Here is a 26,284-nt window from a genome sequence, read left to right as displayed (position 1 = left end):
TTAATCTGATAACATTTAATTCAAAATAACACTTCATTCAAAATAACACATACTTAAAACAATGACTATTTCTAAGAGTTTAAATTGTTTTCTCTGCTGAGCAGCTTAATCTATGCTATAAATAATGGGAAATCGAGTAGAAAATTGAAATGGTGCCCTAGCAATGCAAAATGTTACTACATTTTTAAAGTAATTTCTAAGACTGTAGTGGAGGCATGTGGGCAAAAGTGTTCACACCACGGCAGTGAAGCTATTTTAGGTAGTTTTTCAATCAATTAACTCTCTCTGAAGACATGGATTAAAAGAAACTGGCAGGGGTGCCTGGGGGGGCTCAGTCATTAAGGGTCTGCCTTCAGCTCAGGTCATGATCTCAGTGTCCTGGAATTGAGCCCTACATTGGGTTACCTGCTCTGTGGGAAGTCTGCTTCTCTTTCCCCCAATCCCCCCACCAAGCTTATGTTTCTCTCTCTCTCTCTCTCTCTCTCTCTCTCTGTCAAATAAATAAAATCTTAAAAAAAAAAAAAAAAGAACCTGGCAGATGGGATAGTAGCAAATGTGGAAACTCCTCCTACCATAAGAGATACTTAGTGATGAGGCCGATAAAAATTAGACAGTAAAGTTGGTCAGAATGAGGACCAAAAACATCTCCAATATGGTCCTTTATGAAAGAAATAGGAAATACATTTAGGTATGCTAAGTTTTAATCAAACTATATTAAAAGAAAAATTGTAAAAATAGTTAATCATCAGTCACGTCTAATCCCTTTTTATTTTCTCCTCTTTGTTCTGCCAAGGATCTGAGAGGGGAGTCTCCCTTCAGGTAGTCCTATACCTTAAGTGGTTTGCTGAGAAGGATGGAATGGCAAGGCCTGGAAGCCAATGAAAATGAGCGTGTATTGAGTATATCCAGTTGTGGGGCACTGGGCTATTTGTTTTGATACAACAGTGAACAAGAAACCAGGACTCTGAAACTTGTTTCCCAGCTGAACAGACACTATATGGTGTGATTCCTGATGGTAAGAAGGGCTTTGAAGTAGTAGGTATATGATTAATAATAATATTAATAATCTCCTAAAGTGTTTAGCATAGTGCCTAACAAATCCTTGATAAAAGGAAGCTAGTAACTGTTGCTAAGATTAGGGCCTAGAGGGGTGCCTGGGTGGCTCGGTTGGTTAAGCCTCTGCCTTCGGCTCAGATCATGGTCCAGGGTTCTGGAATTGCCCCATGTCAGGCTCTCTGCTCAGCAGGGAGCCTGCTTCTCCCTCTGCATCCCCACCCCCGCTTGTGTTCTCTCAAATAAATAAAATCCTTTTAAAAAAAGAGGGCCTGAAAATAGCATAGGGAAAGAGTTTGGTGGTCTTACAAGAAGGGCTTTGTTAGATTAGGAAGTAAAGTTCCTCAGTGTAGCCCAGACTTTGGAATGTGATCAAGTGGACAAGAGAGCAGAAGAAATCAATTCACCTCAACGTTAATTTGAACAATACAGCTTTGTTCCTGAAATCTCCCTAAGATGACTGTGGGCATTGTGATGATACAGCAAAGGATAATTTAACCTGTGGGTTTCACCACAGATGACCTGGATGAGCAGTCTTGAGGCAGCCATCCAGTCTATTGAGGCTGAGGACCAAAGCTCTATGGTTGGCTCACTGGGGGTATTTGTACTGGAGCATAGGAGGGGTCCAGGCAGGGTTAATCCTAGTGGAGATGGTGTGTGATCCTGACTTCCTGTTTGGGGGTAAGAACTGTGCTTATTCACTTTGTCATTGCCTCCAGATTATACTGTCTCTCCCTATTTTCCCTTTAAGAGTGAAAAAAAAGGGGGGTACCCTGGAGGCTCAGTTGGTTGTGTCTGTCTCTTGATTTCAGCTTAGGTCATGTTCTCAGGGTCATGAGACTGAGCTCCGCAACTGGGCATGGAGACTGCTTAAGATTCTCTCTCCCTTTTCCTTGACAGCCCCTCTCCTCACTGCGCACATTGCACACTGTCTCTAAAAAGGGGGGAAAGATAAAATACTTAGCAAAAACGCAGGAATTAACACTTGGAAACTGCAAAATCCTAATGAGACGACCATTAATCAGAAAAAATAATTTCTGTACATATGGAAAAAAGTGAACCTTGACCTCATACCATACATAAACATGAACTCCAAATGGATCATGATCCTAAGTGTGGAAAGTAAAATAATCAGGCTTCTGAAGAAAACAGACAATCTCCCGGCCTTAGACTAGGCAAAGATTTATTGGGACACAAAAAACATCATCTGGGTAAAAAAATGATAAACTGAATGTCATTACAGTTAACTCATTATCAAATTACCTTTAAGAGAGAAGTCAAGCTATGAAGTGGAAAAATCCAATGAAGGACCTAGAACATAAAAATGTCACATATCAATAAAAAGACAACGTGTTTAGAAATGAGCAAGTAATTTGGCCACTTCACAAATATCCAGATAGTTAACAAGCATTTTAATAGACAAATTTATTCAATATCCATCATCAGGGAGGTGTGAAAACTGGAATGAGCTACTGTTAGATCCCTGCCAGGATGGCTAATCTAAAGAGGACTGACACTACCAAGTGTTAATGAAGATGAGGAGCAACTGGAACTCTACAGACAACCCAAAATGGACAAATTGTCCATATAGGATTCCCTATATGTGAATTTCAAAAACAAGAAAGCAAAGTGGGATAGGCCAGAGTCACGGTCACTTCTGAGGTGATGCTGCTGACGGGAAGGGCACGAGGTTGTCCACCAGGGCTCTGGAAATGGATCGCTTCAGCTGAGTGACGCTTTCCTGAACGGATCATTTGGAAAATTCAGGGAGTGGTATATTTTAAAATGTGTGCACTTTCTTGTAGTTATTTTCAATAAAACTAACCAAGAGCACAAGAAAAACAACTAAATAATAATAAACCTGAGCCCAGGAGGCCTAGTGATTATTATGGTCTCTGGGCCAAGCTCCTGGAAAGGCTCATCACACACCTGTACACGTGGCCCTCATGACTGTTAAGATGAAGCCTGAGACTGACCCACACACCCCCCTCCACAGAACAGGTGCTCCCTGCTTGGGTTGCTGACTCCTTCCAACTCCCCGCTGTGAACACAGCCAGCCCAAGGTTCTTCAGGAAGCCGCTCTGCAGGGTAGTAGGGGGTATGAGCCTGATGCCAAATTTGTAACTGCTGCCGAATCAAGAGAAAACCAAAGAGTACACCTTGCTAGGAAGGTAGGGCAAATTGTCCTGGAGTTGCCTGGTACTGGCAAGGGAGACCATTCTCTCGTTTTGCCATCTTCCTTGGCCGGCGGGGGAGGTCTGGGACGCTGGCTTCAGCTTCCACTGGCCCAGCTAGCAGGAGCCAGTTGTTAATTTTCAGGGATTTTGTGAGCTGGCTGTTCAGCACAACTACTGAAAACTGAATGTATAAACTTAGAGTTGTTATATAAAAGGCAAAGGTAATTCCTTCCTGTAGCTATAGTTTATATTTTGGGGGTTAGTGATGTATATAGAATCCGTGTGGTGGAAATACTGCGTCATGGGATTCTGTGCATCTCTTCCAAACTCTCTTGTGCTGGGAGTATCGCCACTGTAGAAATTGGCGAATGCTACATATCAAGGCTTCCGGTCCCTACAGCCCTCCGCCCCTGGAGAAGCTGGGAAGGCCAGAGTTTTGTCTGTAGGAGAAACAGCTGGTCTAGTGGCACTGAAGGTGCTCTTTAAGTTCACATTTGACACAGTAATTACGGGATTTTAATACATGATTTCTGCTGAGCAAATTCCTTCACACTGCTCTGTTTGGTGAGGTCCTCATTCTCACTGCTAAAGTGCCTCCTGTCTGCCCGTCCTGGGCCCCATGCTGGGCTGCTCTCACCCCCATCCTGGAGAGAAGACTGCTCGCCACAACACCTGGGGCCCACAGGCCCAGAGACAGAGGCCAAAGCGTGTGGTGGAGTTTCCTCTTACCCTTCTCAGCACCTCCCAGTGGCCCCTGTGCCCAGCACACCCGGCCCCTGCGGGGCCTCCTCTGCAAAGAAAGACAGGGAAGGTCCCCTTGCTGCCCCTGGTGAGGCCCCGCCCCCGGAGCTTGGGGGTGAACCCGCGGCAGGTGTGCTTCCGGGGTGCCAGGCAAGAAACAACTGCGTGGACGACCCCCAGCCAGAGGCGACTCATCTTACCTCCCCGGAGACAGGAGAAGGCTTGAAATTGGGCCAGCCCTCAGTCTTGCTTCGAGAGCCCGAACAGCAAAGCCGTTGGCATTCGTTACCCAGGCTTCTGTGTGTGGCAGGACACTTCAAAGTGAAAGGCTTGCTCTTTCTAACATGTGCTTTTGTGTCAGACAGAGGTGTCATTGTTTCCAGCAAATACCTTGGGACTTGAGTGAATAAACACCATTCTGTTTTCTAACTTTTTCCCCCTCCATGTTTCAAAAGCTATGTATAAAGGCATTATGCCTAATTCCTTCAACCCTCTACTTCAGCTTCTATTTATTTGGTGTGATATAAAGGTCTTAATTTAGATCTCCCTGCTACCAGTTCCAAGAAATCTGCCACCAGCTCCAAGCTTCATGTCCCGAAGTGCCACCCCATTCCAGCGGGGTGAGCCAGCCGCCTCCAAAAAAAGAAAGCAATTGAACAGATCGACATTGTGCGTCCAGACGCTGGCCGCTGCCCCAGCGCCAGCAGGACTCCAGCTTTGACTGGGGCCTCATTGGAGGCCACGCTGCTTTTGCTTCCAGTTTCAAAACTACCACAACCTCTTAATTGGCCAAGACCTTCGGAAAGCCATGGCACAGCCCTTGCTACAAGCCTTCCCCGTGAGAGACACAGCCATCACACCCTGCGTCCTGGGCCTTTGTGAGACTGCTGAGCCTACGTCTCCACCCTTCCCTCTTCCTTGTCCCACTAGGGAGCTCTCCTGGGGGACAAAGGCCTTGTCTGCCCTTCTGCCTTCTCCCAAGAAGTTTCAGTGCTTTCTGGAAGTAATCATGGCCCTGGTCACTGATGAGCTGCTGAACCACAGCACATCCACTATTCCTTGGTTCATTCAGCCATTCGTCAGATCCTCATTGAATATCTAGCAGGTGCAGGCATTGTTGTGAGCGCAAGAGATACTACAGGGAACAGGAGGATGAGAGCCCTGTCGTTCTGGTAGGGGAGACTGGCATTAACCATGACAGTAAATACATACGGTATGTCAGTGGTAGACCAGTGAGGAATAGAGCCAGGAAAGGGATGAAGTGGTGTGTATGGGAGGCTAGGGGTCAAATTTAGAGGGGCCAGGGAAGAGAACATTTGGGCGGAACCCTGAAGGAGCCAGGCAAAGAACGGAAGGAGGTGAGGGAGAAGGGCTGGGCAGTGCAGGCAGAACTAAAGCAAGAACAAAGCTGGCCAAGGGAGGACCTGCTGGGTGTTTAAGGAAAGCAAGACAGTCATCGTTCCCCTTGTTCTGGTGAACTGTGTAGTGGTAGGAGGTCCCTGTAAGAGACCGGGCACTGGTTGGGACTTGGGCTTGAGATGACCAGTGTGGAGGTATTTCAACATTTGGCAGACAATATAGCTTGCTGTCCGGCTCTCATTAAATATCAGTCCTAAGCGGGGGCTTGGACTAACAAGAGACTGGCCATGAGGCAGGCCACAGGCATTTCTGATGCAATTTGAACTGTATTTTATCAGGCTCCTAACACTGTCTGCTTCTACCCTTGACACCCCTGCCAACTCCCATTCTCCCCTAGTCACTTGAGGTTCCGGACCCAGTTGGGCCCCACAGACCTTCAGTGGATCTGCCGAGCAGGGTTGCAGGTGTAGCAGTGGGCTTATGTATCCTGGGCCTGAGCTCCTTCATTCACTACCAGCCGCCACCCCAGGTCATCAGCCTCATTCTCACTTCTCACACCTGTGGCCCAAACCAGCTCCTGACCTGCAACCGCCAGCTGTCTTCCAGGGCTCCCCTTTCATAGTGCCACGCCCTGCTCCCTGAATGCTTTAGTAGTGTGGCCTTGATCAATTGTTTAATTTCTTAGAACCTTGGATTCATATTCGTACAACCAAAATTAAATGAGTGTGCCTCACACATAGTAGCTGCTCAATAAACATTTTAAAACCACTGCAGTCACAGAATAAGAGCCACATGCCCCAAATTGGCTGTGGTGGCCTCCAAGTCTAATGCCCCCAACCCCCATCACCCCTTCCTCACAATCCCCCAACACAGGCTCTGCCCTTCACTGTCTCCCTTCCTTTTACAAATGACCATTTCTCAAGTGTAGTAAAATGTTCTGGCTACTGCACTGATCACAAACATCACAGCCTTTAATTTCTCCAACTATACCCTACAAAGTAGAGATCACTTTTGCCCCCATTTTCTAAAAGAGGAAACAAATATAAAGGGTGTTAAATAACTTCACCATGAGCACAAGGCTGGACAATGTCTGAGTCAGGATTTGTACCTCATAGGCCAGGACTCTGCTCAAGCCATTCATCTCCTGGGCACTTCCCCTTCAGCCGAAACAGCTTCCCACACACTAACAACACTTCCACTCATGTAGACTGCAAAGTCCTTGGAATTCCCAGTTCACCTGCTGCAAGCACCTACACCACAGCTGCAGTGAGGGTCCCCTTTGGACTACCTCACGAGGCCACACAGTGGCATCCCATGGTTACATGACTTTCTCCATGGTTGCAGTGCTACAACCCTTATGCCACTCGTGTTTTTGGGAAGAGAACTTCACTGAATCCTTGATATCTCCCTGTTCTATTTTCATCTTATCTGTGAGTGGGAACCCACTGACTTCTAATTAGGCCAGGCTCTTTTTGTTTTTTTTTCTGAAAAATTTGGTTTCCTTTTTTTTTTTTTTTTTTGCTCCTCTCTTCTTCCATTATATATCTTTAGCCTATTTTCTCAGGCTCTTGTCCAGCTTCCATCCTAGATTACCTTTAGTGCTATCTTGGATTGGACCCATACCTTCTTCAGTGCATGTTTTTCTCTAGTTGGCTTATAACTCTTTTTAGAATCAATTCATTAATTTCTACAAAAATAGCCTGCTTGGATTTTAGCATGGATTGCATGAAACCCATGTATCAATTCGGGGAGACTTGACATTTTTACAATGTTGAATTTTCATTCCATGAATATGGTACATCTCTCTATTTATTCAAGTTCTCTTTAATTTCTCTCAGGGATGTTTTGCAGTTTTCAGAGTAGAGATCTTGCATATATTATGTCAAGTATATGCAACTATTTTCTATTTCTGATGCTGTTGGTGATGATTTTTATTTTAATGTCAACTTCTGATTATTTGGGGTGCCTGGGTGTCTCAGTAGTTTAAGTCTCTGTCTTTGGCTCTAGCCATGATCTCAGAGTCTTGGGATCAAGCCCCACATCGGGCTGTCTGCTCAGCAGGGAGCCTGCTTCCCCCTCTCTCTCTGCCTGCTTCTCTGCCTACTTGTGATCTTTCTCTCTGTCAAATAAATAAATAAAACCTTTTTTAAAAATTTCTGATTGTTTATAACTAGGATATTGAAATACAAGTGATATTTGTATATTTATTTTACATTATGCAAACTTGCAAAACCCACCTATTCTAGTAGCTTTTCTTTTATAGACTGAAGAGTTTTCATAGTTAAGCATATTGTTAGAGAATAAAGACAGTTTTAATTCTTCCCTTCTACTCTGGATTTCTTTTACGTTTTGTCTCATTGAACTTTAAACAATACAGTACAATACTGAATAGAAGTGATGAGAGCAGGCAGCTTTACCTATTCCTCATCTTATGCCAAATGCACTCAGTATTACTACTAGTTAAAATGCTAACTGTAGTTTTTTTAGAGATGCCCTTTATTAGATTGAGGAAGTTTATTTATATTTAGTTCACTGAAGCTTTTTTTAAATCAGAAATACCAGAGTCAGACAAACACACTATGCAAAAAGAAAATTACAGGCCAGTATCCCTGATGAAGATAGATGCAAAAATCCACAACAAAATATTAGTAACAAAATTCAACAGTACATTAAAAGGATTATGTATGGGGGCACCTGGGTGGTTCAGTGGGTTAAAGCCTCTGCCTTCAGCTCAGGTCAGGATCTCAGGGTCCTAGGTTTGAGCCCCACATCAGGCTCTCTGCTCAGCGGGGAGCCTGCTTCTCCCTCTTTCTCTGCCTGCCTCTCTGCCTACCTGTGATCGATCTCTCTTCAGGAGAGATAAATAAACAAATAAAAATAAAATCTTAAAAAAAAAAAAGATTATATATACTCTGTGATTAAATGGGATTTATTCCAGGCATGCAAGGATGGTCCAATATCTGCAAATCAATCAATTTGATACACTAACTTAATAAAATGAAAGATCAAAATCATATGATTATCTCAATAGCTGCAGAAAAAGCATTTGACAAAGTTCAACATTCGTTTATGATAAAAATTGAATAAAAGGAGGTTAGAAGGAATGTATCTCAACCTAATGGAGGCAGTATATGACAAACCCATAGACAACATCATACTCAGTGGGAAATCTGCAAGCTTTTTCTCTAAGATCAGCAACAAGAAAAGTTGCCTGTTCTTGCCACTGGTATTCAATACAGTATTGGAAATCCTAGCCACAGCAATTAAGCAAGAAAAAGAAATCAAAGTCATATAAATTGGAAAGGAAAAAGTAAAATTTCCTGTTTGCAGATGACATAGTACTGTATATAGAAAATCCTAAAGACTCTACCAAAAAAATTCTAGAACTAATAAATGAATTCAGAAAATCAGAAGATACAAAATTAGCATACAGAAGTTGGCTGCATTTCTGTACACTAATAATGAGCTATCAAAAAGGGAAATTAAGACAATCCCTTTTACAATTGCTTGAAAAAGAATAAAATACCTAGGACTAAATATAACCAAGGAGGTGAAAGACTTGTACTCTGAAAATTATAAGATACTAATGAAAGAAATTGAAGGTGACACAAACAAATGTAAAGATGCACTGTGCTTATAGATTGGAATGACTAGTATTATTAATATTAATATCCATACTGTTCAAAGCAATCTACAGATTCAGCGGAATCCCCCTCAAAATACCAATGGCATTTTTCATAGAAGTAGAACAAATAAACTTAAAATTTGTATAGAACCTCAAAAACCCTGAATAGCCAAAACAATCTCGAGAAGGAAGAATGAAGCTGGAGCTCTTATGCTCCCTGACTTCAAACTATACAATAAAGCTATAGTAATCAAAATAATATGGTGCTGGCACAAAAACAGACACATAGATTAATGGAATAGAATAGACAGCCCAGAAAAAAAACTTTACATAGATGCTCAATTTATGATAAAGGAAGCAAGAATATACAGTGAGGGAAAGACAGTTTCTTCAATAAATGTGTTGGGAAAACTGGACCACTATCTTACACTATATACAAAAATATATTGGAAATGAATTAAATACTTACATAAACCCATAAAACTTCTAGAAAGAAACATAAGCAGTAAGCTCTCTGATGTCAATCTTAGCAGTATTTTTTCCGACCAGTCTCCTCGACAAGGGAAAAAAAACCTAAAATAAATGGAACTACATCAAACTAAAAAGCTTTTGCACAACCAAGGAAACCACCAACAAAATGAAAAGGCAACCTACTGAATAGGAGAGGGTATTTGCAAATCATCAAATCATGATTAATATCCCAAATATATAACGAATTCACACAACTTAATATTTAAAAAGATTTTAAAATGTGCAGACATTTTTGACTAGACATTCCCCAAACCCCTAAGAATACAAACAAATGGCCAGCGTACACAACAAAGATAGTCATCACTAATTATTAGGCAAATGCAAATCAAAGGGTGCCACAGCCACAGTGAGATACCACCTCATACCTGTCAGACTGACTATGATAAAAAAGACAAAAAATAAGTGTTGGAGAACATGGAGAAAAGGGGACCATTATACACTGTTGGTGGGAATGTAAATTGGTGCAGCCACTATGGAAAACAGTAGGGAGTCTTCTCAAAAAATTAAAAATAGGATTACCATATGACCCAGCAATTCCACTTTTGGATATTTATCTGAAGAAAATAAAAACACCAATTTGAAGAGATACACACACCCCTGTGTTCTTTATAGCATTAATAACAATAGTCAAGATATGGAAGCAACTTGTGTCCATTAATGGAAGCATGAATAAAGATGTGGAATATATATACTCAGCCATACAGAACAATGAAAATTTGCCTTTTGTTACATAGGAATGGACCTAGAGTATATTACATTAAGTGAAGTAAGTCGATAAAGACAAATACTGTATTATTTCGCTTATATATGAAATCTAAAAAAACAAATGAACAAACAAAACAAAACAGAAACAGACTCATAGATAAAAGAAATAAACTTTTAGTTCCCAGAAGGGAGAGGGGTTGGAGGGTAGGCTAAATATGTGAAGGAGACTAAGTGGTAAAATCTTTCAGTTAAAAAATAAGTCAGGAGGGTGTAATGTACAGTATAAGGAATATGGTCAATAATATTGTAACAATTTTGTATAGTGACAGGTGGTAACTAGATTTATCATAGAGATCATTTGTAAGTTATGAAAATATTTAATCACTGTGATGAATACCTGAAATTAATAGGATATTGTATGTCAGTTACACTTCAATTTAAAATTAATGAAAGAAATCAGTGTTGGATTTGTCAAATTTTTTTTTCTGCATCAGTTTGGATGATTATATTGTTTTCCCTTTTTAAACTGTTAATGGGTAAATTATATTGACTGTTTTTTTAAAAGATTTTATTTATTTATTTCACAGAGAGAGATCACAACTAGACAGAGAGACAGGCAGAGAGAGAGAGAGAGAGAGGGAAGCAGGCTTCCGGCTGAGCAGAGAGCCCAATGCGGGACTGGATCTCAAGACCCTGAGATCATGACCTGAGCCGAAGGCAGGAGCTTAACCCACTGAGCCACCCAGGCACCCATATTGATTGGTTTTGAAATGTTAAGTCAACCTTATTTTCCTGGGATAAATCTCCTTTTTGTATTATTGTTGAATTAAATTTTCTGACTTGTTTTGGAATTTTTCCATTTATGTCTATGAGGAATATTAGTATATAATATTTTTTTTCATAATGTCTCTCCCTATTTGTGATATGGGATAATATTTACCTCATATAATGGGTTCAGAAGTACTCTCTCTTTGATTTTCTGAAAGACTTTGTGTAGAACTGGTACTATTTCTTTCATAAATGTTTGGTAGAATTCATCATTAAGCCCTATAATGTAATGCATTTTCACTTTTATTCAGTTCAAAATATTTTTTAATTTTGATTTTCATTTTCTCTTTTATCTATGCATTATTTAAAAATATATTATTTAGTTTCCAAAATATTTGGGTTTTTTAAAAGCTATCTTTCTGTTATTGATTTCTAATTTAATACCAAGAGTCAGAGAATAAACGTTGTATGATTTGAATCCTTTTAAAATATTAAGAGTTTTTAAAAAGATTTATTTATCTGAGAGGCATGGGGAGAGGGGCTAAGGGAGATGGAGAGAGAGAGAATCCTCAAGCAGACTATCTACTGAGCTCAGAGCCAGCTGTACGTCTTTAGTCCAGGACCCTGAGATCACGACCTGAGGCAAAACCAAGAGTCAGATATTTAACCAACTAAACCACCCAGCTGTCCCTAAAATATTAAGAGTTCTCTATGGCCCACAATATGGTCTATCATGGCAAATGTTCCATGAGCACTTAAAAAGAATGTGTGTTCTGTTGTTGGTAGGTGAAGCATCAATCAACAAATGAAATTGGTTGGTAGTATTTTTCAAGCCTTTTATATACATCCTGATTTTCTGTCAATTCATTCTCCCAATTACAGTGTGAAACTCCTGACTGTAATTGTGGATTTTTCTCTTCTTAAAGTTCCAACAGATTTTATTTACTTTGTATATTTTGAAGCTGTGCTGTTATGTGCATAAATATTTACTACACGTCCTCTTGATGAATTGACTCTTTATTACTATGAAATGACTGGTTTTTATCTCCAGTAATATTCTTTGATCTGAAATCTACATCATCTAATGTTAATATAGCTACTCCAGCTTTCTTTTGGTTACTGTTGGCAAAATATCTTTTCCCATCCCTTTTCTTCTAACTTACATTATATATTTTTTCCTTTGTATTCAAAAGCAAGTTTCTTTCTTTCTTTCATTCTTTCTCTCTGATTTATTTATTTGAGAGAGAGAGAGAGAGAAAACATTTGGTGAAGGGGCAGAGGAAAAGAGACTATGAAGCCGACTCCATGCTGTGTGTGGAACCCAATGTGGGCTTGATCCCACAACCTTGAAATCATGACATGAGCTGAAATCACAGCTGGAAGCTTAACCAACTGTGCCACCCAGGCACCCTGAAACTAGGTTTCTTATAAGCAGATCTTACATTTTTAACTCCTGACAAGTTGGGACTTCATTTGGAGTGCCTGGTCATTTGCACTTCATGTAGTTGTTCGAATAGTTGAGTATAAACCTACCATGTTGCTGTTAGTTTTCTATTTGCAGTATCTTCTCATTTCCAGTTTCCTTTTTTGTCATCTTTTCTGAGTAACTGTTTTTAAAAATTTTGATTTTGGTTTATTAGCTATCTCTTTTTAAATTTTTAATGGTTTGTTTATTAATAATTTTCACCTTTAACTTCCTTCAAGTAATATTAAGCCTGTTTACTCATAGTAAAAGAATCTTACAATAGTATTCTTTCATTTTTCCCTCCTGGCCTTTGTGTTATTATTGCCATACATTTAAACCCTATAGGATATTGCAATTATTTTTGTTTTAAACAGCTGTCTTTTTAATGGCAGCTTTGAGAGATAATTCACATGCTATATAATTCACCCATTTAAAGTGCATAATTACATGGTTTTTTAGTATATGCAGAATTGTGCAACAATCACCATAATTAATTTTAGAATATTTTCATCATCTCCAAAATAAACTTCATATCTTGTAAGAGTCACCCTCATTCCCTCTATCCTCCTAAGTCCTTTATAACCACTAATCTACTTCTTGTCTCTAAAGGTTTGTCTATTCTGGGACATTTGATATGAATGGAGTCATACAATATGTGGTCTTTTATGACTGTCTTCCTTCACTTAGAGTTCAGAGTTCATATATTTGGTAGCATGTACCAGAACTTTGTTCCTTTTTATTGCTGAATGATATTCCTTTGTATGAATATACACATTTTATTTATTCATTCTTCAGTTGATGGAGAATTTGCCTGTTTCCACTTCTTGACATTTATGAATAATGCTGAAATGAATGTTCATGTTCAAGTTTTTGTGTGGACAAATGTTTTCTTTTCTCTTGGGCATATACCTAGCAGTGGAATCGCTCAGTTTTACAGTAACTCTATATTAAACTTTTTGAGGAACTTCCAGACTATTTTCTAACTGATGGCTATCCCATTTGACATTCCCACCAGCAGTAAACAAATGTTCTGACTTCTCCATGTCTTCATCACACTTGATATTGCACATCTTTTTTATTATAGCCATCTTAATGAGCCTGAAATCGTGTCTCATTGTGGTTTTAATTTGTATTTTCTTAATGGCTAATGATGTGCATCTCAATGACCTTTCCCCCTTAATTCTACTGAGATACAATTGACATATGACATTGTCTAAGTTTAAGGTGTACAGTGTAATGATTTGATATGTGTATATATTGTAAAGTGATTACCAAAATAAGTTTAGTTAACACAGTCATCACATCACATAGTTATAATTTCCCCTCCCTGCCTTCTTACTCCCTCCCACCCATTTCCTTCCTTCCTTCCTTTTTTCTTCTGTAGTGAGAGTTTTTAAGATTTAACAATGATCTATTAAGGAGATTCTTTAATAGAGGGTAAAATTCACTTTCATATTTATCAATACACATAGTATTTTTAGTACTTTTTATTTATCTGTGTAGATACTCATTAAATTTCTTGGGCTCATAGGTCTATGAGTTTCATCAAACTTAGAAAATTCTCAGCTGTTATTTATTCAGATATTTTTTCTTGTCCTTCTTGTACTTTTCTTGTGGTGTCCAGTTACAGGTATGTTAGATTACTTAGCTTATCTTACAGATTGATGATATTCTATTTACTTTTTTCCCCATTTCCCCCCTCTCTATGCTTCATTTTGAGTAGTATTTTTATATTCTTAAATTCACTGACTTTTGTCCCTACGCTGTCTGATCTGTTATTTATCCCACCAAGTGTAATTTTCATCACAGATATTGTAATTTTCAAGTCTAGAAGATAATTTTAGATCTTTTCAATATTTCTGTCTCTATTTAACGTGTTTAACATTTCCTCTACCTTCTCGAACATATGGTTATAAGAACTGTTTTAAAGTCCTTGTCTACTAATTCTATCATCTCTCTCTTTTTTTCTGGTTTGTTGATTGATTTTTCTCATAATTATGGATCATATTTCTCTACTTCTTTGCATGTCTGGTGATTTTTGATTGAATGCTGGACAGTGTAATTTTTATCTTAGTGGCAGATATTTTTCTATAAATATTCTTGAACTTTGTTCTGCAGTATAATTAAGCTACTTGGAAAAAGTTTGATACTTTTTTTTTAAACTTTGTTAGTTGAGATTCAAGTAGATTTAAACTGGGGCTTTTTTCCCCCCTTCCATTACTGAAGCAATACCTTCTGGGTATTCTGTCTGATACCTTGTAAATTATAAACCTTTGTAGTCCAGATACTTGGAACCATTACTGGTCCTGAGTAAAGCATAAGGATTATTCCCTATGATCCTTTTCAAAAAAATATTATATTTTTAAGTAATCTCTACACCCACTGTGGGGCTTGAACCTACAACCCTGAGATCAAGAGTCACATGTTCCACTGACTGAGCCAGCCAGGAACCCCTCCCTCTGGTCCTTTTGGGTGATTCTTTCTCCAGGCTCTGTTGGTGACATCATATACATGTGTTGATCAGTAATCAGATGAAGACTCAAGGGGACCCTCTGCAAATCTCTGGGACTCTCGATATGATTCTCTTCTCTCCATATACTCTGCCCTCTCAGTCAGAATTGCCTTGGCCTCTTTTGACTCCCTGTTCCATTTTCTCAGTTCAGGGAGACTGCTGGCCTCCACTGGGGTTTCCCCTCCCAATGCTGTAGTCTGGAAACTGTCCGGACAGTAAATTGGAGACCTTGTAGGGCTCTTTTATTTTGCCTTTCTGAAGGTTACTGTCCTGTGCTGCCTGATGTCCACTATTTGCACATTATTGTCCCCCCCAATCCCGGTGTTTTAGTGTTTCAAGCAAGAGGGTACATCATGTCCCTCTTCCTTCTGGAAACAGTAGACTTAGAGGGTATTTTAAAATATTGTGATAAAATTGACATAACATAAAATTTACCATTTTAACTATTTTTAACTGTACCGTTCAGTGGCATTAAGTACATCAACATTGTTGTGCCACCATCACCACTGTTCTTCTCCAGAACTTTTTCATCTTCCCAAACTGAAACTCGGTACTCATTAAACACTAACTTGCTTGGATTATATATTAGATATTGTGGATGCTCCGTTGTAGAGAGTCTGTATTTTGCTGTCTTCCCTTACGTAATGGGTAATTTTATTCTGAAAGGCAGCTAATTTGTTGATAGAGTCTTAATCTTCCAAGTCTTACTAACAGGATTTGTGAGGACATGCTGAGTGGCCTTGCCCTGGGCCAAAGAGGACTACCTTTTCAAGGGCCTCAGTTAAATGAACAGGATGCTAAGCAAAGTGTCCCCAAGCAGAGAGCCAGGTTGAATGTGGTACTCACTTAATGTTTCACTTCCCTCAGGGACCATAGTCTTCTAACCGCTTTCATTCAATGTCTGAAAGCAGTTGCTTTACATTTATTCAGTTGTATTTTATTGTGAGAGAGTAAGTCCAATACCTGTTCTTCCGTTCTGACCAGACCTGAAAGTCCCGGAGGGTATTTCAAAAGCAGGGTGTCTAATACACCATTTAAAGTTGTTTGCATTTTTGTAATGTAAGTGCTTCCTCAACGCTCCACTTCTTCATGAAATCTATTATAGACTGTGTTAGTTGAACTCATGTGGAAAGTATGTACTGAAGAAGAGTTTCATGGCCCCCTAAGGTGTGGAGCAGAACTGCAGTAACTTGGAGAATGAACAGAAGACCCCTGGAACTTGCTAGTATATTTAAGGGAAATTTAGATCTTCATAGGATAGGGTGAAGAAGAGAGGATTCAACTTAACCTTTCCTGACTCAGAGAGCTAAGAGCTCCCGCTGACACCAGGTTACACTTATATTCTTTTTTTTTTTTTTTTTTTTTTTAATTTATTTGACAGACAAAGATCACAAGTAGGCAGAGAGGCAGGCAGAGAGAGAGAGGAAGGAAAGCAGGCTCCTCTGTGGAGCAGGGAGCCCGATGCGGGGCTCGATCCCAGGACCCTGGGATCATGACCTGAGCCGAAAGCAGAGGCTTTAACCCACTGAGCCACCCAGGCGCCCCTACACTTATATTCTTGACAGCACCTAAAAGGGCATCTTCCTTGGAAGATGATAAGAAGTTATCATAGAAATATAATGCATAAACGAATGAAGTGAGTTTACGTTCTTACTTCAAAGGCAAAAGAGAATAGTTTCCTATGTGTTTCTGCAATTTTTTTTTTCTCAAGTGGTCAAAGGATTTTAGATTTAAGTTTGAATGTCAAACTCTCTTATATCCCAACACTTTCCCCCCATACCTCACTTTGTGAGCGGTAGGCCTTCTCTGTCTCAAGAAGCATCTGCATGTCATGTAATGGCAGCCTGACTACCCAGAGTAGGTCATTAAGCAGTCAAGAGCAGCTGCCCCTAATGCAGCCAGAGATAGTCCGGCATGTGTTCTCTTGGCCAGGCAGCTGCTGTGAGCCTTCCTTTGCGGAAAGGGGCCTCAGGCGGCAGGGAGATGGAGAGGGAAAATGACTGTGCAGAACGGAATCTACTGCTTGTCTCCAAGTTTGTGCTTACTACGAACCAAAGCCTGGTGGGCTTTACCAGTCTGGGACCTAGCCCTGTGGAAATGGCATGCCCATTTCTGGTGTGAGCAGCCTTAGATCTGAGCTGGGGAGGGTGAAGAAAGGGGCATTGTGGGGACCCCACAGCTTGGGGAGGTGGCCCTGGTGCTTGGTGGCCTGCCCTGGTTTCCTTTCTTCTCACTGACTTTCTCACTGACCTCGCAGTGTCCTTCTCCCTCCCTGCCTTAGGACTCCAGGGCAAGAGCTGTGAGCAGAGGTGGAGCCTGTGGAGGGAGCAGCCCAAAGTTCGTTGGGTAGAGGAGGCAGAGCCAGACTTGGACAGAGCTGCGATAAGGGGGTGGGAGAAAAGAGGCTTCAGGTTCCTCCCCTGATAGCGAAGATAAAGGGGTCAGCACAAGGGGTGAGTCTGGAGCCCAGACTAAGTAGACACAAATGCTGGAAACTCCTCCCGTGCCTCTTGCCAGTTGTCGCCACACCAATCCTAAACATAGTCCCCTTAATCCTAGGAAGCAACTAGACTTGTGTACTGTGTGACTGTGTGACAATGGACTGTGTTTGTTTCTAAGGCTTTCATATATGTTAGATTGGCTGTAGGGTGCTTCGTGGTTCCTGCTGGTTCTCACTGACAAATCTTCATCTGTTCATGCAGTGGAAGTAGCAAGAGGTGCCTAGATTGTCACTAAATGGCTCTGGCTTAGCATACACCCCAAAATGTTAGCATACAAACACGGGAACTTTAAAATGAATAAAACCCACTAACGCCCAAACACTGGAGCTCCTGACTACGTAGTATGAGAATAGTATTATTGCTTTCATCTCTCATTTACTGCTAGGTTTCCTCACAGTCTGGAAGTTACTAGGGCATGCTGAGAAGAGTCTGGATCTTGGAGTGGAGTAAATGTGAAATTTGGTGCCTGCCCAATGACTTCTATTTAGTGAGCTTTGCTCTGGCCTGACATTGGGCTACGTATGTTACACAGGGGACCCCAGGACCATGCAAGGTGGGGGAACATGTCTGAAATAGAACTCGTTCCCAGCAGGCTCTTAACCATAGAGTCTGCTTCCAGGTGTCTGGAATGGATGTCATCCATCAGTCAGAGCTCACAGAGTCCAGAAGAGTCTCTGGGACTTCAGCCCCTCCATGGGTTGAGTCCTTAGTCCTCACTTAGTGGTTCTCAGCCTCATTAGAATCCCAGGAAGCATTTACACATCCTATAACCAGGATCCCCTGGACAATTTATTCAGACTCTTTAGGGGTGAGATCCATGTTTTAGACTGAATTGTCTCCCTCAAATTCACGTGTTGAAGCCTTAACCCCTAATGTGACTTTATTTGGCAATAGAGCCTTTAAGAGGATAACTGAAGTTGAAGCAGGTCATAAGGGTGAAGCCCTAACCTACCCCAAACTACTGTGTCCTTATGAGAAAAGGAAGAGACCACTGCGGACACACACAGTAAAGACCTTGTGAGGACAGAGTGAGAAGGTGGCTGTTTACAAGCCAAGGAGAGAGGCCTCAGGAGAAACCAAGCGGGCTGACTCTATAATTGGGGATCTGGGACTTCCAGCTTCCAGAACCCTGAGAAAATAAATCTCTGTTGTTTAAACCAGCCTGTCTATAGTATTTTGTTATGGCAGCATGAGCAAATGAATATGATCCAGCATCAGCATTTTACTTTTTCAAAATAACTGGCTAGTCTAGGTCTTTTTCATTTCCAAATACAATTTAGAATCAGGTTATCATTTTATACATAAAGCCTACTAGGGGTTTGGGGATTGCATTGAATCTACAGCTCAATTTTAGCAGAATGAACACTGTAACAATGTTGATTATTCTAACTCGTAAACATGATCTTTCTCTCCATTTATTTAGATCATTTAAAATTTCTCTCACCAATGTTTCATAGTTTTCATGATGGTCTTTTGTATCTTTCTTTTCTCTTTCACTTTTTGCATTTATTGATTTTATTGCAATGTATAAGTTTTTTAAACTCCAAATTTAATACCTTAGCCATTTGTTCCCCTTAACATTCCTTTGAGAATGATCTTTTTAAAAAAATTTTTATTATGTTACATTAATCACCATACAGTGCATCGTTAGTTTTTGATGTAGCGTTCCGTGATTCATTGTTTGTATATAACACCCAGTGCTCCATGCAATATATGCCCTTCTTAATACCCATCACTGGGCCAACATGTCCCCCTCCCCCCTCCCCTCTAAAACTCTCAGTTTGTTTCTTAGAGTCCATAGTCTCTCGTGGTTCGTCTCCCTCTCTGATTTCCCCCTTCATTTTTCCCTTCCTTCTCCTAATGTCCTCCATGCTATTCCTTATGTTCCACAAATAAGTGAAAGCATATGATAATTGTCTTTCTCTGCTTGACTTATTTCACTCAGCATCATCTCCTCCAGTTCCATCCATGTTGATGCAAATGGTGGGTATTCATCCTTTCTGATGGCTGTGTAACACTCCATAGTATATATGGACCATATCTTCTTTATCCAGTCATCTGTTGAAGGGCATCTCATCTCCTTCCACAGTTTGGCAATTATGGACATTGCTGCTATGAATATTGGGGTATGTATGGCCCTTCTTTTCAGTACATCAGTATCTTTGGGGGTAAATACCCAGTAGTGCAATGGCTGGGTCATAGGGCAGCTGTATTTTTAATTTTATAAGGAACTTCCACACTGTTTTCCAGAGTGGCTGTACCAACTTGCATTCCTAACAACAGTGTAAGGAGGTTCCCCTTTCTCCACAACCTCTCCAACATTTGTTGTTTCTTGCCTTGTCAATTTTTGCCATTCTAATTGTTTTAAGGTGGTGTCTCATTGTGGTTTTGATTTGAATCTCCTTGATGGCTAATGATGTTGAACATTTTCTCATGTGTCTGTTAGCCATTTGTATGTCTTCTTTGGAGAAGCATCTGTTCATGTCTTCTGCCCATTTTTTTTTACTTTATTATTTGGGTTTTTTGGGGGGGGTGTTGAGTTTGATAAGTTCTTTATAGATCTTGGATATCAGCCCTTTATCTGTAGTGTCATTTGCAAATATCTTCTCCCATTCCATGGGTTGTCTCTTGTTTTGTTGACTGTTTCCTTTGCTGTGCAGAAGCTTTTTATCTTGATGAAGTCCCCAAAATTCATTTTTGTTTTGTTTCCCTTGCCTTTGGAGATGTGTCTTAAATGAAGTTGCTGTGGCTGATGTTGAAGAGGTTACTGCCGATGTTATCCTCTAGGATTTTGATGGATTCCTATCTCACATTGAGGTCTTTTATCCATTTAGATTTTATCTTTGTGTATGGTATAAGTGAATGGTCAAGTTTTATTCTTCTAAACATAGCTGTGCGATTTTCCCAGCACCATTTATTGAAGAGACTGTCTTTTTTCCACTGGATATTTTTTCCTGCTTTGTCAAAGATTAGTTGACCATAGAGTTGAAGGTCCATATCTGGGCTCTCTATTCTTTTCCACTGGTGTATGTGTTTCTTTTTGTGTCAATACCATGCTGTCTTGGTGATCACAGCTTTGTAATAGAACTTGAAATCAGGCAACATGGTGGCCCAAGCTTTGTTTTTCTTTTCCTTGGTGATTTTGGGGTCTCTTCTTCCATACAAATTTTAGGGTTGTTTGTTCTAGTACTTTGAAAAATGCCATTGCTATTTTGATTGGGATGGTATTGAAAGTATAGATTGCTCTGGACAGTGTAGACATTCTAACAATGTTTATTCTTCCAATCCATGACCATGGAATGTTTTTCTTATCTTTTTGTGTCTTCAGTTTCTTTCATGTAGTTTCTAGAATATAGATCCTTTACTTCTTTGGTTAAGTTTATTCCAAAGTATCTTACGGGTTTTGGTGCTATTGTAAACGGAATCGATTCCCTAATTCCTCTTTCTACAATTACATTGTTAGTGTATAGGAAAGGAACTGATTTCTGTGCATTGATTTTGTATCCTGCTACATTATTCAATTTCTGTATGCGTTCTAGTAATTTGGGGGTGGAGAATTTTGGGTTTCCACACAAAGTATCATGTTATCTGCCAATTTGAATACATTTTTATTTCTTTTTGTTGTCTTATTGCTCTTGGTAGGACTTCTAGTACTATGTTGAACAATAGTGGTGAGAGTGGGCATCCTTGTTATGTTCCTGATCTTAAGGGAAAGGCTCTGAGCTTTTCCCCATTGATATTCGCTGTGGGCTCTTGTCTTTCATTGACTATATTCCTAAGTATGCTGCATATTTTGATGCCACTGGAAATGCTATTTTTTTAGATTTTATTTATTTATTTGACAGAGAGAGACCACAAGTAGGCAGAGAGGCAGGCAGAGAGAGAGAGAGAGAGAGAGAGAGAGGGAAGCAGGCTCCCTGCCAAGCAGAGAGGCTGATGCGGAACTCGATCCCAGGACTCTGAGATCATGCCCTGAGCTGAAAGCAGCAGCTTAACCCACTGAGCCACCCAGGTGCCCCCTGGAAATGCTGTTTTTAAACTTCATTTTCCAAGTGTTTTTTGCTGGCACTCAGAAATATAATTTTTGCATATTGACCTTGTATCCTGCAACCTTGATGAATGTTCTTATTATTTCTCATGGTATTTTTTTTTATTCCTTAGATCTTCTGTTTAGACAATTGTGACTGTCTCTGATAGAGACAATTTTGCTCTTTCCCTTCCAATCTTACACCTTTCATTTTTTTTTTTTTACTTAACTGCCTTGGCTAGGACCTCCAGTATAAAACATTCTCACTTTGTTCCCAGTTTTAGGGGGAAAGAATTTACTTTTTCTTCATTGAGTATAATGTTAGCTATGGATTTTCTGTAGATGCCCTTTATCCAGTTAAGTAAGTTTCCTTCATATTCATAATTTGTTGAGTTTTAAAAATCATTAAGAGATGTTGAATTTTGTCCATTTTTATTAGTGATCACATGATTTTCCTCTTCTCTGTTGATGCGGTGAATCACATCTGATAAACCTAATTTATTCATGATGTATATATTTCTATATTGTTTTATTATATTGGATAATACCCTGAAGATTTTTACCTCTATGTTCATGGGGTGCTATCAGTCTGCAAATCTCTAGCTGGAATATTTTCCTCAGGATGTGGTGTCAGGGTTGAGCTCATAAAATGAACTGCAGTGTTCTGTTTTCTGAAAGAGTTTGTGTAATAGGGGTACTATTTCTCTATTAGATATTGGATAGTTTGGAATTTTCTCTGTGGAATTTTTTTTATAGAGAGTATATTTAATACATATACAAGACCATTCCAATTTTCCATTTCTTTTTGTCAAGTGAGTAATTTGTGTCTTTCAAGGAATTTTCCCAGTCCATCTAGATTGAATTTGTTGGCATAGTTTTTTTTTTTTAATATTTCTTTATTGTCCTTTTAGTAGCTGGGTTATCTGTATTTTGAGTCCCTGTAGCAGAGAAGGGGCCCTAATTTTAAATCTCTCTCTGCCTAGAAGCAGAATAGAAACTAGAACTGGTATCAATTGCAGGGATGGATAAAAGGGACAGATAATTTGCTTTATTCATTTTTTTATATGAAAGACACAACAGAGTTCTCTGAATATAGAAAACTGGGTGATGCCTTCAGATCATTTTACAAGGCAAAGCTCTTCCCAGGAAGTTATCTACGACCATGTAAAATGACTTTTTAAATGCCAGCTTTTCATACTAAATATTTACTTTTAAATATCAGCTCCTCCTTTCATCCTCTCGTCTTGGAATCCATTGCCTGGTGTTCATCTAATTACAAGCACCACATCTCACGAGTTTCCTCTGCTGAGAGCTTCCTTCTAGAGCTCTCTTCAAATTGGGCAGAGCGGCCAGCGGGTCCTCTGAAGCTCTAGCGAATGAGACAACAGACCCACTTAGTCTCTTGGTAGGGGCTGCATAAGAAAGTACATTTTCAGCTTTTACATTTTTCTCAAAGGCAGTAGGAATAAGAGTACACTGCTTGTGAGCATAAATGTAGTAACTGGTCGGACACGATGATTTATGTTTAGGGTTACAAACACAAATTCGGAAATCCCCAGGCCCGCAACCTCTGACTTCTAGCCTGCTTACTCCGGAGTGAGGTCACGGGCGGTGTGGACAGGGGCCGGCTGCTGGGCCAGGAAGCCGGAGCACAGCGCCTGCCCCGCAGCGAGTGAGCCGCGCACGGTGAAGTCACTGTCTTCATACATGCCCGGTCATTGCACATGTTGAGGGAATAATAATGGCCGCATTTACTCGGCTCTTTTTATGGGCCCGGCCCCGTGCCAAGTGTTTGAATCCTTCCCAGTAGGAGTTACTGTCCATATTTTACAGATGAAAGATTTATCTTTCTATTTGCTACGGAGGCAGGCCTGGGGATTTACATGCAATTATTAGCTAAAAATGGGTTGAGCTAACTTAGGTCTTAACCTCATCTGTTTTTCAAAACAATGGCCAATTCAACTGTATTAACCACAGGTTAGTGATCTCATCAGCTTGTCTCCAGGCCCTGCTTTTCATTCTCCTTGTTCAATGAGCGTTCGTTGCACACCTGCTCCGTGCCAGGCCCTGGAAACCCAGAGAAGCCATCCCTTCTGCAGGGTAAGGTGGGCCAGGGGTCGGGGAGGAGAAGCTGGTTTCTCTGGAAAAGGGTGTGGTTATAGAGCTCCCAGGAGGCACCGAGCCCTCCCACTGGCTGCCCACGGGAGTCACAATTTGGACTTTCTTCTCAGTAACTGGAATAAGTAGCCAGGCTGTGGCCTGTGGGCTTTTCAAAGCCCTCCCCGGGTACTTCCAACATGCAGTCAAGCTGGAAGACCAGGGCACCTGGGGGTAAGATGCCCCAGGTGTTGGCCAACTGGGCAGCCGAGTTCATCGTGTGCCAGGCAGGCCTGGGAAGAGCTTCCCCTTGGCAGGGCAACTGGTTACCTCCCACCCCCAGGCAGGGCCCGAACTGGGGAGTCGCAGTGCTTGAGCGTCAGCCCCAACCCTCCCCGCTCGGTGACCTTGGGCAGATGGCCGGTTGCTCCACACCTGTTTGCTGGTCTGAGGGAGACCAACGAGCACTCTCTTCGCAGGGAATAAAGAGCCAGTAGTAGGCACCGAGAATGGTGGCGCGCGGTCAGCGCCAGAGGACTATCAGCCGTTACTGTCAGGCAGTAGGTCCGCCCCGAGAGAGCCTCCTCTCCTAACTTCGGACACTTTGAGGCCAAGCAGAAGAAACGGCCCCGCTTACCTGTCCTGCCCGCTGGGCTGAGAGGCCTCCTGTGGACATCGGCTCTCCTGCCTGGCGTGGACTGCACCCGTGGCGACAGGTTTAGGGGCGATGGCACCGGAGGGCTATCCTTGCGTCCCCCCAAGGGCTCTCAGGGGTGAATAATCTGGTTTGTTTTGAGTCTCACTCGTTTTTCTTGCTCTTTGTTTTTTAAGTGCTCTCTGAGCCTTTACCCCATGTTCTTCTTCTTTTTTTTTTAATCATTTCGAGAGAGAGAAGGTGAGCAGGGCGAGAGCAGAGAGGGACAAGAAGACTCCATGCTGAGCACGGAGCCCAATACGGGGCTCGATCCCACGACTCTGAGGTCATGACCTGAGTCAAACCCAAGAGCTGAACGCTTGACTGAGGCACCCCTACTCCATTTCCTCGTGTTTCAGTTTTATGTACATCCCGGGAAGAACTGTGTATGTTGGTAAAGACTTAATTTCCTCTGTAACGTGAACACTATCACAGCGCACTTTAAACAACTTTGTGGGTGGCGCCTGGGTGTCTCCCAGGGAACAGTCTGCCTTCGGCTCAGGTCACGGTCCCAGGGATCAGGGCTCACATAGCGCTCCCTGCTCAGCGGGAAACCTGCTTCTCTCCTTCCTCCCTCTCCGCCCCTGCTCCTGCTCGCTCGCTCTCTCTCTCTCTCGCTCGCTCGCTATTTCAATCTCTCTCAAATAAGTAAAATCTTTAAAAAATTTTTCTGGAGGTTTTTTTTTCCCCTTAATCTGTGTCATATCCACATTTGCATTGCTGTGTCCACATCGGTACATATACATACACCCACCAGCGGGGCCGTGAGAACCCATCATATATTTAAAATGTTTTAATTGAGTTTGTTTTAAAAATGTTTAAAAATCTGGATAAGGAAAACTTCAAATACTACAGAAAGTAAGACAACGAAAAATAAGTAAGAATCTGCTCTTTCATCTCTCTACCCTGACCCCCTGTCCCAGGGGATCCGCTACCAAAAGCTGACTGTGGCTACTTCCACATCCGTTTCACAGAAGATACTGTGCGCCGTTTTCAAAGCTACACAAATGGGACAATTCTACACCGACTATTGCACACCTTGCTTTTCTCACTTGATATTTTCCCAAATACAGATACATACCAACCTACCTTATCCGATTTAACAACTCAAGCGTTATTATCAATATTGATATAACAAAATCTATTGAACTACTTCAATTTTCGTCAACTTTGGAAATTTCTCAGTCACTATTCAAGCAAACATTTTTCTGCAGTCAACCCTTTCTTCCAGAATTTCAGTGATACACACGACGGCCCACTTGACGTCGCCCACAGGTCATGAGGGTCCTTCTTCATTTCCTTTCCCTCTGTTTCTTCCTTTGTCTTTTCTTTCCTTTTTTTCCTTTTTCTTTCTTTTTTTTCCCCTGAAGATGTAACTTCAGAAGTAGTTTCCAGTTATTCAGTATTTTTCCAGTTTTTTCAATGTATTTTTCCAGTATTTCCAGTTTATTTAATGATCCACACATCAGACAGCCTCCTTTCTAGTAAACAGGTAGGTGCTCCCCATTTGATTCCTTTTTTTTTTTTTTAAAGATTTTATTTAGTTATTTGACAGAGAGAGAGAGAGAGAGAGCAAGTGCACAAACAGGGGGAGGAGCAGAGGGGAAAGGAGAAGCAGGCTCCCCACTGAGCAGGGAGGCTGGTGGGGGCTCGATCCCGGACCCTGGGATCATCACCTGAGCCAAAGGCAGATGCTCAAAAGACTGAGTCATCCAGTCACCCCCATTTGATTCTTTTCTATGTCTTCAATTTCTTTTCTCATGTTATGTTTCTCATAAATGTTTCAGCATATTTTAAATAGCTGTTTAAAATTCCTTATCTACTGGACACTTGGGTGGCTCAGTCATTCAGCATCTGCATTTGGCTCAGGTCTTGGTCCCAGGGTCCTGGGATTGAGTCCCACTTCAGGCTCCCTGCTCACTGGGGAGCCTGTTTCTCCCTCACCCTCTGCCTGCGGCTCACCCTGTTTTTGTGCTCTCTTTCTCTGTCAAATAAATAAAATAAAATCTTAAAAAAATAAATTTCTTGT

At 41.1% G+C, this 26,284-nt stretch overlaps 1 long non-coding RNA gene across 1 annotated transcript; it reads left to right on the top strand.

The window, feature by feature from the left end:
- Nucleotides 1-473: 473 nt before the first annotated feature.
- LOC309860396 lies at nt 474-18,594 on the top strand. The gene is made up of 2 exons (XR_014309340.1): nt 474-1,015; nt 17,218-18,594. It is a non-coding gene; the product is annotated as an uncharacterized lncRNA (long non-coding RNA).
- Nucleotides 18,595-26,284: the final 7,690 nt, after the last annotated feature.

The sequence above is a fragment of the Mustela nivalis genome (assembly GCF_964662115.1).
Source record: "Mustela nivalis genome assembly, chromosome: 1".
Classification (NCBI taxonomy): domain Eukaryota; kingdom Metazoa; phylum Chordata; class Mammalia; order Carnivora; family Mustelidae; genus Mustela; species Mustela nivalis.
The sequence above is the reverse complement of the archived record's forward strand: the minus strand, read 5'-3'. Positions and strand labels throughout refer to the sequence as shown.